This window comes from Diceros bicornis, chromosome 16 (assembly GCF_020826845.1).
Source record: "Diceros bicornis minor isolate mBicDic1 chromosome 16, mDicBic1.mat.cur, whole genome shotgun sequence".
Taxonomy (NCBI): domain Eukaryota; kingdom Metazoa; phylum Chordata; class Mammalia; order Perissodactyla; family Rhinocerotidae; genus Diceros; species Diceros bicornis.
Window position 1 is genome coordinate 45578831 of NC_080755.1, and position 14595 is coordinate 45593425.

The 14595-nt window shown below is 37.4% G+C and overlaps 1 long non-coding RNA gene across 1 annotated transcript in view; it reads right to left on the reverse strand.

The window, feature by feature from the left end:
* The window catches only part of LOC131415429 (uncharacterized), a 54219-nt gene extending 39826 nt beyond the window's left edge, over window positions 1-14393 (reverse strand). The window contains exon 1 of the long non-coding RNA XR_009222453.1: window positions 14076-14393. This is a non-coding gene — a long non-coding RNA (uncharacterized LOC131415429). The remainder of the gene's footprint in view (window positions 1-14075) is intronic.
* Window positions 14394-14595: the final 202 nt, after the last annotated feature.

Consider the following 14595-nt stretch of genomic DNA (forward strand, 5'->3'; position numbering starts at 1 on the left):
CATTTGCCTATGCACACGGTTGAGTGTGAAGGGGTCCTGCTAAATTTGCTTTGAAAGGTAGTCTGAACTATTTAATTTCACCTTGGCAACCTCTCTTCTGAGAACAGATTCCTTCTGAGAGCAAATTTCACTGTTATAACGTTAGATTAAAGGCTGTCTGTTGACCTTCTCTCTTCTCATAGTCCTGTACTACAGCAGGTATGTGGCATTAACGTCCTCATTTGCCACTTTTCATGGCTTCATTCTCTATCATGTCTTCTCATTCATCCCATTTGTTGGCCTCTCAAGTGACTCTATTCAACACATTTCTGGTAAAGACTTCCTGAGGTATCATGAATAGTCATTAAGTTACTGGACACTCAGCTTTGGCTGTGTGTTCCAATAATTGCTACTAACAGATGGTAGGGAACTGAGCAGTCTGGAATTTTTAAACCCTGTTTTATTTTCAAACTTCATATGTACACCACCTATATCTCTACCATTCAGTTCTTGGCTTTGCTTTTTCAAGATTTGCAACTATTTGAAACAGCAGAGGACTGGTTTCTCAGCAATCTGAACAAGCGTGAGTTTGACTTTTGCAGATATTCAGAATTATCTCTGCATATGCATCAAAACCTGAACTAAAGATTAGCAATGGAGTGAAACAACCAGATACTTTACTAAAAATAGATATACCTCTCAAGGATAATAAAATAATAAACCAGTATTGATCTGATAGGAAAATTCCTTCAAAGTGAAAAACGTGGTGGACTCAATTTCAATGAGGAAAAATCTCAGATTGATTGTTGGACATTAAATGGATAAAACAAGCAAGAGAAACCACGTTTTTATTACTTTTTATTGAAGTTTTTGTTACTTTTATTTTTGAAGCTTTTATTGCTTTTATTTTTATTTTTTGCTCTTAGAATAAAGCCCAAATTCTCTAAAAAGACCTTCTATATTTTCAGGCCTTCTTACCTTACCCCACTCCAACCTTGTACTCTATGTCCAAGCAAACTGAACTTCTTACACTTTACAAATACGATGTGCTCTCTCTCAATTCTAAGCCCTTTCATAGATTGCTTTGATTTGCATAGAATAGTTTCCCCCTCTGTCTTTACATTTCTATTTCCTTAAGATCTCACTTAATACATAATTTCTTCCAAGAAGCTTTCCCTGACTCATTAACTGTGTGAGGTGCTACACTCTCTACTCCCATAAGACATTCTACCACCCATAACATTCACTTGACACCAAATATTGTGATGATCTGGCTCTCCTCTCATTCCTTACTTGCCCATGAAGCCTGTGAGAGCAGAGACCACACCTGTCACATTAACCAATACATGTACAAGTACCCTGTCAGGTACATAAACAATGCTTAATTATTAATTGATGAGTGAAAGCATGAATAAGTACGCAGCTAGGAACAGATTTGCTTTCCAAAGGAGAAAAATCTCTTAAAATACTTACACTACTCAGTTGAAAACAAAAATTCACTTTTTTAAGTTAATATTTATTGAGGCATAGAATTGGACCTCAAATTTGTATCTCCAGCATTGATTTTTCTCTTCAACTCCAAAATTATACATCCAAGTTCCTCTTAAACATCTTCAAATGGATGTCTACTTTCAAACTGAACATATTCAGAGACTTTTTGATGGTTCTCTCACAAACCTGATATACTTACAGTCTTTCCTATCTCTGCTTTGGCAATTACATAGACAAAAAAATATCTGTGCAATTTGTCAAGCCCAAAATCTTGGAATTGTCTTCGACTCTACTCTTTCGACTATCCCCAACATCCAGTGCATCAGCAGTTTCTTAAATCCACCTTAAAATATATACAAATTTGGGATCCAGCCCGGTGGCATAGTGGTTAAGCTCGCGTGCTCCGCTTTGGTGGCCTAGAGTTTGCAGGTTCAGATCCTGGGCACGTACTTACGCACCGCTTATCAAGCCATACTGTGGCAGGCATCCCACATATAAAGTAGAGGAAGATGTGCCCAGACGTTAACCCAGGGCCAATCTTCCTCAGCAACAAGAGGAGGATTAGCAACAGGTGTTAGCTCAGGGCTAATGTTCCTCACCAAAAAAAAATATATATATATACACAAATTTGACAATTTCTCACTGTTTCCCAAGCTATCATCCCCTCTCACTTGTATTATTCCAATGACTTCCTAACTAGTTTCCTTGCTTTCATTCTTGTCTACTTTCAGTCTAGAATCAGTGACCTCTTAAAACATAAGTAAAGTCATGTCTTCCCTGTGCTTAAAACCTTCCAATGTCTTCTCACTGAGAATACAGACTGAAGAAAACCTTACAGTGGCCCACAAGGATCTCTGTGATCTAGTCTCCTTAGCCTCTCTGATCTTTCTTCCCATGCTTTCTCCCTAACCCAACTCCAGTGACATTGGTGTTCTCGCTGTTCCATTAATGGATCAGGCATGCTCCCACCTCAGGGCCTTTGCCATTTATATACCCTGTCCCGGGAATGGTCTTCCCTCAGTTATCACACTCCTTCACTTCCTTCAAGTCTTTGCTCAAATGTCACTTTCTCAGGAAGGCCTTTCTGGACCATCTTTTTATTTATTTATCTATCTATTTTGTGTGTGTGTGAGGAAGATTGGCCCTAGACTAACATCTGTTGCCAATCTTCCTCTATTTTGTATGTGGGACGCCACCACAGCATGGCTTGATGAGCGATATGTAGGTCGTACCAGAGATCCAAACCAGGGAACCCTGGGCCGCCGAAGCGGAGCATGTGAATTTAACCACTACATCACCAGGCCAGCGCCTGGACCACCTTTTTAAAAACTACAATCACCTTTCTATCGTTTCTGTTTTCCTTTCTTTTTTTTAACCTGGTACACTTCACCTTCTAATGCATTACAGTATTTATTGTTTATTTTGTTTCTCTTCTGTCTTCTTCTACTGGAGTAAAAGTTGCATGGGATAAGCATTGTTGTCTCTTTTTTTAACTGCTGTGTTCCCAGTGACTAGAACAGGCTTAGCATATAATAGGCATTCAATGATATTTGTTAAAGAACGAATGTATGGAACTCTAAGGCTCAAACCTAAATAAGATTTGGTCCACGCCTACAAGAAGCTTATACTAAGGAAAATCTAGGGAAGCACTCCTATCATTCCCCATGAGATAACAAGAATTTCTAGAGAGTAACATTTTAACATTTCTATCAATTTAGTTTGTTTTAACTTTAAAATATAGAGGTTCAATGTGGTCTCCAGGTAGCAGCTGACCTATGAAAGGCACAACCTAGAATGCAACTTCCAGGATAATTCTGCCTAGTCAAGTTGAACAGATCTTTTACCCTTGAATTTAAATATCTCAGACTCATGACTACATTTTTTTTCCATAATGCAAATTGCTCCCAAACTCTCCATATGATTCTCTTTCAAGAGGCAATTTCGTGATTTTGTGTGCTTCATGGTTTTTTCCAGCCCTGAAATTCTAAGATCCTCTCACTCTGGGGCAGGTATGGATCTATGCAAGAAGCTTAACTGTGATTCAATAATAACTTTTATTTTTCCAGGCCATGGCTTCATGGAAACTCTTTCCTGGCGCCTGAATGTGGAGCAAGCATTGCCTGAGCACAGGTGTGCTTTGCCATAGCTGGTAATGAGAGAAGCAGGAGTTCTCAAGGCAGGATGAGTATAGAATGAATTAGCTGGCTTCATTCAGAGACCATAGCTCAAAAAATGGGCACCATCTGCAGTACTCATACTCCACTTTTCAATGTTGAAACCCATTAAAGAAATCACTAGAGCATTGGCATAAATATTTCAAGGAGAAGTTTGCAGAAAAAGACTGTAACTGAAAAACAATAGACTTGGCAACTTACTATTTGATCAAACCCTAAGGAAGATAATTCAAGCCAAAGCATTTCTCATCTGTTATTTGCTGGTTGAGGATTTTCTCGCTTTGTTTTGTTTAAGCTATATGGCTATTTAAAAATCCATACATTTAGTGTCTAAGAACAAACTAAATTTACAGCCAAATAATCAACCTTTCTTGATTTTGTTTCCAAGTGTTTTGAAATTTGTAAACACTGGCTTTAAATTGGCTTGGTTGTGGCCAATTTATTTTGGGGCTGGTTGCGGTCATTAGGGAATTCCACCTTTGATAAATCCTTTGCTGTCATAGTGTGCAATAAAAACACTATAAATTGAATGGAGACTTGTCAAATTGCTATTTACATTCTAATTGGCTTTGTGGTTGTTAGAACTGTGGCAGAGAAGCCAAGAGAGAAGCCAAGCTAGGCTACTGTCCTCTGCTGAAGTGGAGCCTAGTAGAACCTCTCCTGGCAGCAGTCTAGCTCTGATGACGCACAAATACAAATGCTGTTCTCTGCCACCCTGTCATTGGCCACCTCAATCTTTCAAACACTGGGGGACTAGGCAGAGTGACTTGATTACCACCTGTGAAAAAATAAGAACATAAAAGGGAAGAGAATTTGAGCTGTACAGCCAAAATAATCTTCACTGTGGATTTTTATGCTAGTTGCATCCAGAAATTTATTTTTTCTTAAGGGCACTACATTAAATAGTTTTTTCCTAAATGGTATTCCACAAATTAAATTGAGAGGGACACAGGCAAACTTTTTGTATTTGGGGAAAGAAAACACGAGACATATTTTATGGTGCACTCCCTCATGAGAAAAGTTACGATTGACACTAAAGTTTCACATCTCTTGCATGCTTCCAGAATGAAGCCTAGAGAAGGACCCCGACATGACTCCTGGTGCTTACCCATGCCCATCCCAGCACTGAGTGTGTCTGCAGGTGCTGCGGGGGCCTCAGTGCAGAGCAGAGTGTGGGCAATCACGCATCGAGGTTCCCCACGGTCATGGCAGAGACCCAAGGGCTGCAAAGTCAAGATAACCTTTCTCTCCTTGAACTAGATTGGAATTCTTCAACCCAGAGGTTTAATTTCTTTCTTTCCAGGATGGCTAGCAACTTAAGGTACTTCATTTCTTTTCCTCATTTTCTCTCATTCTCCTTTTCTTCTGCTTCCTTTCGTTCTTTTTTTCTTTCTTTCAACACCCCATTGGAGCTATTTTTTTAAGGCTGATTGGGGAAGAATATGCGAAAACCTTCCTAGGTTCAAATTTTTATTCAACAAACAAGAGATTATTAAACACTTACAATAGGCCAGGTATTGTGAGAGCTAATAGACATAGAAAGGTGACAAAGACAAATGTTCTGCCTACAGGAAGGGCCTGAGTGGGTAATTACTCATGGCTGCGGGTTATCAGCAGGTAATGTATATACTTTATATAGTGCGGCAGATGTTGCAAGTTGCCTATCTCATATCCATTATCCACTTCTACCTGGTGAATTGGGTCCAGTAGCCAGATGTACAGCCCTAGAGAATAACTCTGCTTTCCTGGCATCTCTGACAGCCAGCAGTGGCCCCATGACTTAGTTCTGATCAAAGAAATGTACCTGCAAGTCTGTTGGGGTTTTCTAGGGAAACTGTTTTGTTTTCGATAAAAGAAAATAGATATGGCTAGAGCCCTTCTTTCATCCTTCTTCCTGAGTGAAGGTTTAATGTCTGAAATTGCAACAGCTTATTTTGACCATGAGATGAAAATCCAACTCCCTAACAATTGTGGGGTCAAGAATTAGAAACAGCCCGGATCCTTAATGAAATTAGTGAGCCTGTGAACCAACTATATCACTGCCTACATTCAAACATCTTCTGAAAATAAATTCAGATTCATTTAAACTAATTGCAAATAGATTTTTCTGATAATTGCATCTAGAAAAAAGTCATAGCGAGTTGATCTGGTTGCAAGTTAGGTCATGTGGAACACAGTAATGTTTCTTATAGTGGTGATCTGAATGTCTTTCAGGAGCCAGTCACTGGACCTCTCAACTGGAAGAACAAACCTTCTGAGAACTCTTGGAAGAAAGGAAAGTAAGAGGTGAAATAAAATCTTGGTGAGAGGATGAACAAATGCAGGCAACATAAATAAAATCTGTAGTCCCAAAGTCTATCTTTAGAAATAGTCTCATTGGCTTGAAAATATTGCTTCCATAAGCTCTCTGTTTAAAGGGAAATAATTCTGAAAGAGATAAGGCATTAGGCAACAGCAACATGATGTAGTAAAAAGAGCCCCAGCTTTGGGACATTCCTGACAGGAGACTGAAATCTGCCTTTGCCTCTCATTATTTGTGTGGCCTTGGACATGTCATTGTGCCTCTCTGAGTCTCAGTCTCCTGATCTCAATCAATGAGGTATTGATACTGGCTTTGCAGGGAAGTTGATAAAGCTAAAGATGATATACACAATGTGCCCAGCAAATGACAAGTACATGGTAGTCCCCCCAAATATGCTCGCTATAATTTATTATTATTATTATTAATTTTATTTTTAGCTTAGCAAGGATTGGATTATCAGGTTGTTGTCAAGAAGACAGTGAGAACAGAGAGGAGGAAACACCAGGCAGGGACATTTTGCTGGGTGAGAATAAAGCATAGAAGGGAGAAATTTTTCTATTTCATCCACAGATGTGCACAGAGTTTCCCGCTTATTCTTTGTGAACTGGACAGCTGAAAAGTCATTCCTAAGGACAAGTGACCCACATATGCAATGCCAGTTAGAAATGTTGCCTTAGTAAATGACGAACATGGAGCTGGGTCTGGTGAGAACTGCACAGGGTTTCCAAATGAGGGAACAAAGATGATTCTGAGTTTGGTTTGTTTGTTAATACTTCTTAGTGTGAATCATTTGGTATATGGTAATACCATTCACTGAGAAAGCAAGTCATGGGACAGGAGCAGGTTTGAAGAAGGAAGGAGCTTCATGTTAGGATAGGCTGAGTGACTCAGAGGTATCTGCAGAAGACTCATGTGGGTACCATGGGGGAATCTGACAACAGGAAAAATAAGAAAAGACAATGGTTTAATACCAGATCCAACACTACCTATTTTAAAGAGCCAAACTGAGAAAAAAAGATTAGCAAAAGAGTTAGAGAATAAGTATTAAGAAAGGCAGAAATAAAATATGTAGAATTTAGTATTATTAAGCAAAGGTAGTTAAGAATTTTAGAGAAAAGAACATGGTAAAAATAAACACATAACTTAGTAAAGCATATTTGAAAGACCTGCTTTCCTTAGTCATTGTAATTATAAATGAAATAGAAAATATTAAAATTGATACAAAGATTTTTACTAACTTAATCATTGCAGGAACTATCATTAAGATGTGTTACATTTTATCACATTGAATAGCTCATAGTTCAGTTCCATTAAAACGAACAAATATTCTACTCGACATAATTTTAGATAAAATGAGCACTCCGTGATTTGCACTTGGATTCGTAAAATGACCAGAATATAGGAAGTATGTCCTAAAAGTAATGGGACTTGTTTTTACAAATACATTGTCCAAATAAACATTGCCCTTAATTTCATTACTAGATGGATTATGTATTTGCTCCATTAATGTTGCCCTTACTCACGATTAAAGCATTTGGGATATACTACTTCAGAACAGTGTAAGTAGTGGAGACAGCATGGATTTTGGATTTATATAATCCTAAATTTGAAATCTTATTTTGCTTTTTGCTATGTGACCTTGAGAATGTCACCTAAACCTTTAAGCTTCATTATTTTCATCTGAATGATACAAAAAATAATATTGAGTTGCTGTCAAGATTAAATAAAATAGTATGAATTAATTATCTAATACAGTGTCTGGAAAATACTAGAACCTTAGCAAGTTCTTGTTGATACTAGTATTATTAGCCTCCGAGTGGTTGGTAACATCTTATTTCTTTGTAATTGTGTATCACAATTGTATGTCAACACTACTTCTTGTCATCAAAAGAATAAGCAATTTTTAATCATCCATCTTATTCCATAGATTTGATTCTGAATGACTTTGAGTGCTCTCTAAAAATCAAATCCATTTTCAAATATGTGAAGAGTGGACACAGTTGCTAAACTCTTATGAATGTGTCAAAGAATATGAAGGAAGTTGCAAAAAAATAGTTCAAAAATATTTTGGGTCATGGCAACAGTGTTGCAATAAACATAAACTATCCCAAGTTACCTCTTTAAAAGGCCAAAAGTAATTCAAATATAAAATAATATTTTTAAAAGTAAAATAAATCCTATTACCTCATAGCCATACCTAACAAATAAACTTTTAAGGAAAAAAAACAAAATTTAGATTGAAAGTCAACTATATAGAATCAAATGAAATATTTGCCCCAAGTATCTTTCAACCATATGATTTGTTTGGTAGGCACAATTTTTCATGGTAACATTTCAATATCAAAGGTGTTATCATTTCAAAAAGGAAATGAATGTAATGAACCTCTATTGTATTAAACCCGTTTTCATACCCAAATCTTCATTAAAATATATATTAATTAAACATAAATAAGAATTAACACATCTTATACATTATATAATATTCATAGAGGGAATAGAGAAACTAATCAATTCATGCATTTAACTTCTTTCTACTTTTCAAATAGATAGTTTTAGTAAAATGTTCTGCCTTAGTGCACAGCTGTGATTAAACTATTTAAATTTCATCTAATTTACAGGCCATTTTTGTGTTTTATTTCATTACATGGAGCCAGCCTCAGTCAACACTTTCACTTACTGACATTAGTTTTGTTTAAATTTCTATTTGCTTGAACATTTCTTGGGAATTTGATTAACATTTTAAGTGCTTTGAGCTAGGTGTTCTGTGTGCATTATATATTTCCTATTTTATTGTAATAAAAAACATTGTGAGGTAAACTTTATGATTAACCACAACGAAAGATGAGAAAGTTGAGTTTTAGAGATGAAGAATTTTGCCCTAAAAAACGCAAGTACTATAAGACAGAGCTGGGAATCAAATTCCAAAGCTTTTCCGTGCTCAAATACAAAATTCAACTGCTTGACCATAAAGAAAAGCAGAAACAAGAATGGTTACAATGCTTTCCCCATTTAAAAACTGTTAATGAGTTAGTGATTCTTGAAATAGTATGAAAATACAGAGCCTAACATGGGAAAGCCTATCCTTTAACACTAAGCCAATTCTGAATTAGTGACACAGCATGGCACAGGAGTTTAGAGCATGGGCTCTGCCAATTTTCAAACATGCTTCCTATTTGTTAGCCGTTGACCTTGGGCAGATTATTCTACTTACCTGGCTCCAATTTTCTCATCTACAAAATGGGAGAGATGCTAATACCTAATAGAATTGTTGTGAGGGTTAAATAAAGAAGTATTGGTTAAAATCACTGAGAATAGTGCCTGCCACATAATAAATATTATGTATATATGTATTAATAATAAATTATCTTAAAAATCTAAGGGAGTACAGGTAACTCAGCCAGTGCCCATTTAAAGTACTAAACTGGCAGATTTTGTTTATGCCCCTAGGGAAGATTTATTTCTCAGGATAAATCACTCAAAGGAAGGACCTTTATGTTTATTCAGAGTAAATATTAATTAAATGATTTACCTACTGATTATACTTGCTAACTTTAGTTTTTTTTTTAAGTATCTTACACTCTTGTTTTACCAGAGACACAGAGATGTAAAGAATCTTTTAATTTTAAGTAAAATAAAATATATTAAAAAATAAAGCTACTTATTCTAATATCTGGCACCTGAAATGATTTTTTTCCAGGAGTGAATGTCATACATCAGCTCTCATTGGACATTTGAAAGTACCAGCATCCCTGTGCTTTGTTGGGTATACCTCTGATGGAAAAGTCAGCAAAATGTCGTAGTTAACTGACTGCTTTCCTCAGCCAGAGCTATATAAGTTAACCAAAAAAATGTACCAAATGGTTTTCAAAGATTCTACCAGAAAATTTCAAAATAATCAAATAAGCAAAATAGACTACTATGTAAAAAATAGGAAAAAGAAACAGAAAGAAAATATAAGAGAAATCTCAAAGACTGTCAGTGATGTGCCAATTGTCTGACTTTTCTTAATAGACTAATCATGCACTCTGTAATATGGAGGCCACTAGCCACTTGAAGCTGTTTAAATTAAATTAAAAATTTCATCACACTTTTCAAGTGCTTAGTAGCCACGTGTGACTAGTGGCTACACTATTGGACTGAGCAAATGTAGAACAGTTCCCACCCTAGACCCTGAATCAGAATTTGCATTTTAACAAAATCCCCCAGGTGATCTGTAAGCTCAAAGTTTGAGAAGCACTACCTAACCTATTCGATTATTTATATTTGGCTTCACAGTTGTGCAGTCCAAAACTATGAACTGATTTGCAGAATAGTGAAATACTGATGTCTGAGTCTTGCGAGAAAAGGCAATACTCAATTACTTGATATTATCTATTCTAACAGTAGGAAAAACACACCATCTTGGTTTCCTAGAAATGCGCTAATTTTTTTTTGGTTTCCTGCAAATTAATCAGCTCTTTCTTTTGTTCTCAAATCCACAACCAACTTTCATAAGGGCTAGTAAGAAAGTAACTAGAAATTCTAAATTTGAAATCCTTTTTCTCATCTAACTGTTGATCCTTCTGATGTTCTGTTGTATGTTATTTATAAGAAAAGATGTGGACTAATTCAGAAATAAGACTCTCATCAAAATGCATGCAAATATATTAAGTAAGTTGAGAGAGGCTGGAGACAGGGAAAAATTCTGTTCTGCTAAGGAGTTTTTAAGTGTAACAGATACTGTGTATTTAAGGGAACAATTGTGAGGATTTCTCATCAAGACATTTTCAAATCCCTTCCTTAATATTATTCTGAAAAGTGAGAGAGCAGAGTTAGTGAGATCCTTCAACCAAGATGAAAATATTAATGCAATTTGGAAAACAGAAATGTCTTTAAAAATGAGAATCTGTGGGACTCAGAGTTTTAAGAAACACTCTCTCACAAGGCTGTGAATTCCTCCATGAAACAGATGTCCTTGAAGACACTGACCGTGTCTTCCATTTGTGTATGTCAAGTTCCTAGACTAGTGTTTGAAACAGAGTAGGCATTCAATAAACACGTGTTGACTTAAATTCCGTTGAATTCCCCTCAGGTCAGGGATGGGGAAAAGCGAAGGACTTTCTACTCTATCATACCTGTTCACCTGAGAGAAATATATTACATCTAATTAAGCATTTGATTATGTTCAAGCATCTCATTTTAAAATGAACTTAGTTGTTTAGAGTAAAAATTTAAAACTATCCTTACTTCAGAAAAGAAAGTAAAAATAGAATCATCTAGACAAAATATAAGTCAAATTAGTTGAGATTTTCTACAATTTGAATTCATGAAATAAATTATTGAATAGTTTTGCTGATCTTTTATCTGTCAGATACGAAAAACTCACTGAAAGATTGTGTCTCTTTGTTGTGGCTCCTTCTCTTCCTGACTTTAATGAAGCACAAAGCTTAGAAAATATTTGAGGTAATTTTTTTCAAATTCGTGGTTCTGTCTCTTTCATCATACTTCTTTTTCTGAATAACAAAAATATTAAGGAATTCATTATTAACAAAAGCAATGTTCAGATGTTTTGGCAGGAGAAATGAGCCTTCTAATACAAATTTGACTTTTATTATTTCTCATATTTTGTTTAGTTCTTCTACAAGTAATAATAGGTGGGCATCAGCAGTAATTCAATTTGTACTGGGTGGAAAATATGCCTAGAGTACTGGGCATGCAAAAATGCAAAGCATAAGGCCAAATGTCAGCATCAAAACAGGATCTTGGTGAATCATTGTTGATCATTCAGTTATTGATGTTTTCTCCTGACATATACAGTGATTTCTCTCCATTGATTCCCTCCATGACCTTGGACCATTCACAATGGCTCTAGTTCAGTGTCCTCATCTGAAAGGGGATAGATGATAAAAGGGACAAGGAAATGATGGGAAAAGATGACAACATGGAACAACCACATACAGATGGGGAAACTGAATCCAGCCAATTTCTTTGCAGTGGTCCATGAATACAAAGCTTTATTGACTATTCAGGTTCTAGACAGATATCACATCACTAGGCTCTCATCCCATCTCATTCTTCCTGAAAATGTAACTTGGAAGTTAAGCACAAGATGGAAAGTTGTCTAAAAAGAGCGAAAATGAACATTAATAGAATCAATTCTCAGTTCTCTTAAGGCAGATTATCCTTGGCAAATCTTGCCAGCAAAAACAATATTCCACTTCACTGCTTGCTTTGTTAACAGCTCACATCTATTTACTCTTAACTGGGCATGTAGCTTGCATTCAAGCTCTAGAGTCATTTAGAAATGTGAAATTCATAGACTATTGTGGATGGAAGGGCCTTTAAAAATCATCTAGGGCTATCATCAATCTGAATGACTCTCAGAAGCTTGAAAAATCGCAGTGATGTGGAACTCACTACTCCCTGAGGCAACTTATTCTATCTTTGGACCAAGTTCTTGCTCTGGGAAGAAGGAAAATAATAGTTGTGCTTTAGCTACATTGTTATGCTAGTCTGCTACACAAACTCTCTTTTCCTAGCCTGGAGTGGGTTGCAGGAAGGAGTTGAAAGCATTTAAGTAGGGAAATGGACTTTCCTCTTCAGACTGTTTTGACAAATACAAGCCCAAACCTTCAAAACAATCACAGATTCAATAAAGTTTTCTTAATATCATAAACAACCACATATCAATATTAATGAAACTTCTTTTCCAAAACCAATGTAAAAGATTATCATAGACACTATCTGTGATTAGCCATAGTGCAGTTTCATATTTTCACTTTTTACATGCCTTAAGATACCACCTCAAAGACAAAGTGTGAACATGTGTCAGGAAATTAATCTTCCCTTCTTCCCTGGCCCCTATTAAAGTCCCTCTAGTTCATAATACATGCACAAACCCTTGTTCCATCTATATCCCCCTAAAACTACAGTGCTAATACTTTCCTTTCCATTCTTTGTCATTCTAATTCTCAAAAGACTATCTTACTCTTGCTATTTCTACTTCTTTGCCACTCTTTCACTCTTTAACTCATTGTCACTTGACTTTTATCCTCACTCTTGTGCTAATACTACTGTTATAATCATAGATCAATTCCTAAAAGGCAAATCCAAAGAACATTTTTCAGGTCTTAACCCTAACAGACTTCAATGATGCACCTAATTCTGTTGATCACTAGCTTTCTCTTGAATCCCATAATTTAGTGCTTGTTATCTATCTACCTCCAACTTTTTGTTTTGTTCTGCCTCTCCACTAAGTATTGGTACTCTCCAAGGAGCCATCTTTGGCAATTTTTTCTTTTGCTTCACATGCTCTCTCCGAGAATTTCCATCTATTTTGAGTTTTCACTATTACCTACATACCTCTAGGCCTGACCTCTCCCACAAGCTTCAGGTTCATTTTCCCCCATGAAGGAATGAAATACAAGATAATATCTAAAAGATAAATAACGATTAGTGGGGAGATATGGATGGAAGGACATCTGAAGGGGAAAAGAAAATTACAAGAAGATAGAAAAGTATATTTAAAATATTACAGGAAGCAGAAAAAGTAGTATGTCCAAAGAACTAAATGAAGATCAATCTCACTGAAGCATGGGTAGAGAAAATGTTGAATTGAAAAATCAGGGTGGTGAAATAGAAGAGCTATGTTATATAAGGCTTTGTAATCCATATAAATGATTTTGGACTTTATTCCAAGGGCAATAGAAAAAAATGAACAATCAAAGGAATTACATGACTTTATTTGCATTTTTATAAAGATCTCAATGTTAATACAGGGAATGGATCGAGGGGAAAAAGGAGGGATGTGGAGCATATAGGGGGGTATTCAAAAGTCCATTCAAGAGTTGGGCTAACATGGCCTCCGGGAGCAGCGCACAGGTACGCAGCCCTCCCTAGAGGAGCGGGGCCCTGAGCCGGGGAGCGCCCCCTCTGTGGGCATTTTGTGGACCCAGCAAAATCGAGACCAGCGGCATAATATCTCACTTTGCCTGCTACTAAAACATTGGGGAGCACCCCCAGAAAACCTGGTTCACAAAGAAACTAAAACTGGCTCTTAAAGGGCCCGCGTGCAAACTCACCCGTTTCAGAAAGCATCCTAAAACCACCAGAAAGAAAGGTGCACAGTGCTTTGGTGACAAAAGACTCACCTAATAGGCCCCGAGTGCATCTCGGTGAGAGGTGAGACCTCTCCAGGGACTGGGACATTGGCGGCGCCCATTGTTGTGGCCTGGTGTGAGTGTGCTGACACAGACGCCATTGGAGTTCTCCCTGGGGCCTGCTAGCCCAGGGTCTGCCCCACCCACTAGAGCACCGATTTAATCCAGCTCAGCCAGGGCAGGCAGCCCACCCTAGAGACTGGCCCCACCTAACAACAAGCCCTCAGGCAACGTGTGGGCCTGCATAGATTGGTGACTGGATTCTCTGCAGCCTGGCAACTGAGCTGACTTTAGCAGGGCAGGGCGTGCACAAGGAGTGGGTAGAGAGTGTGGGGCGGTGGCGGAGTGTGTGGGGCTCCCACCGTGGAGAGACTGGGTCCGCTTGGGGAGGTCGGGGTGCTCACACTAGGCAGGACAGTGTTGACTGTGTGTGTGGACCTGTTGGCGGCAGGGCTTGTCAACTGCAGAAGACTTGTGCTTCTCAAAGACCCACATAGGAGGTTTGCCCCAC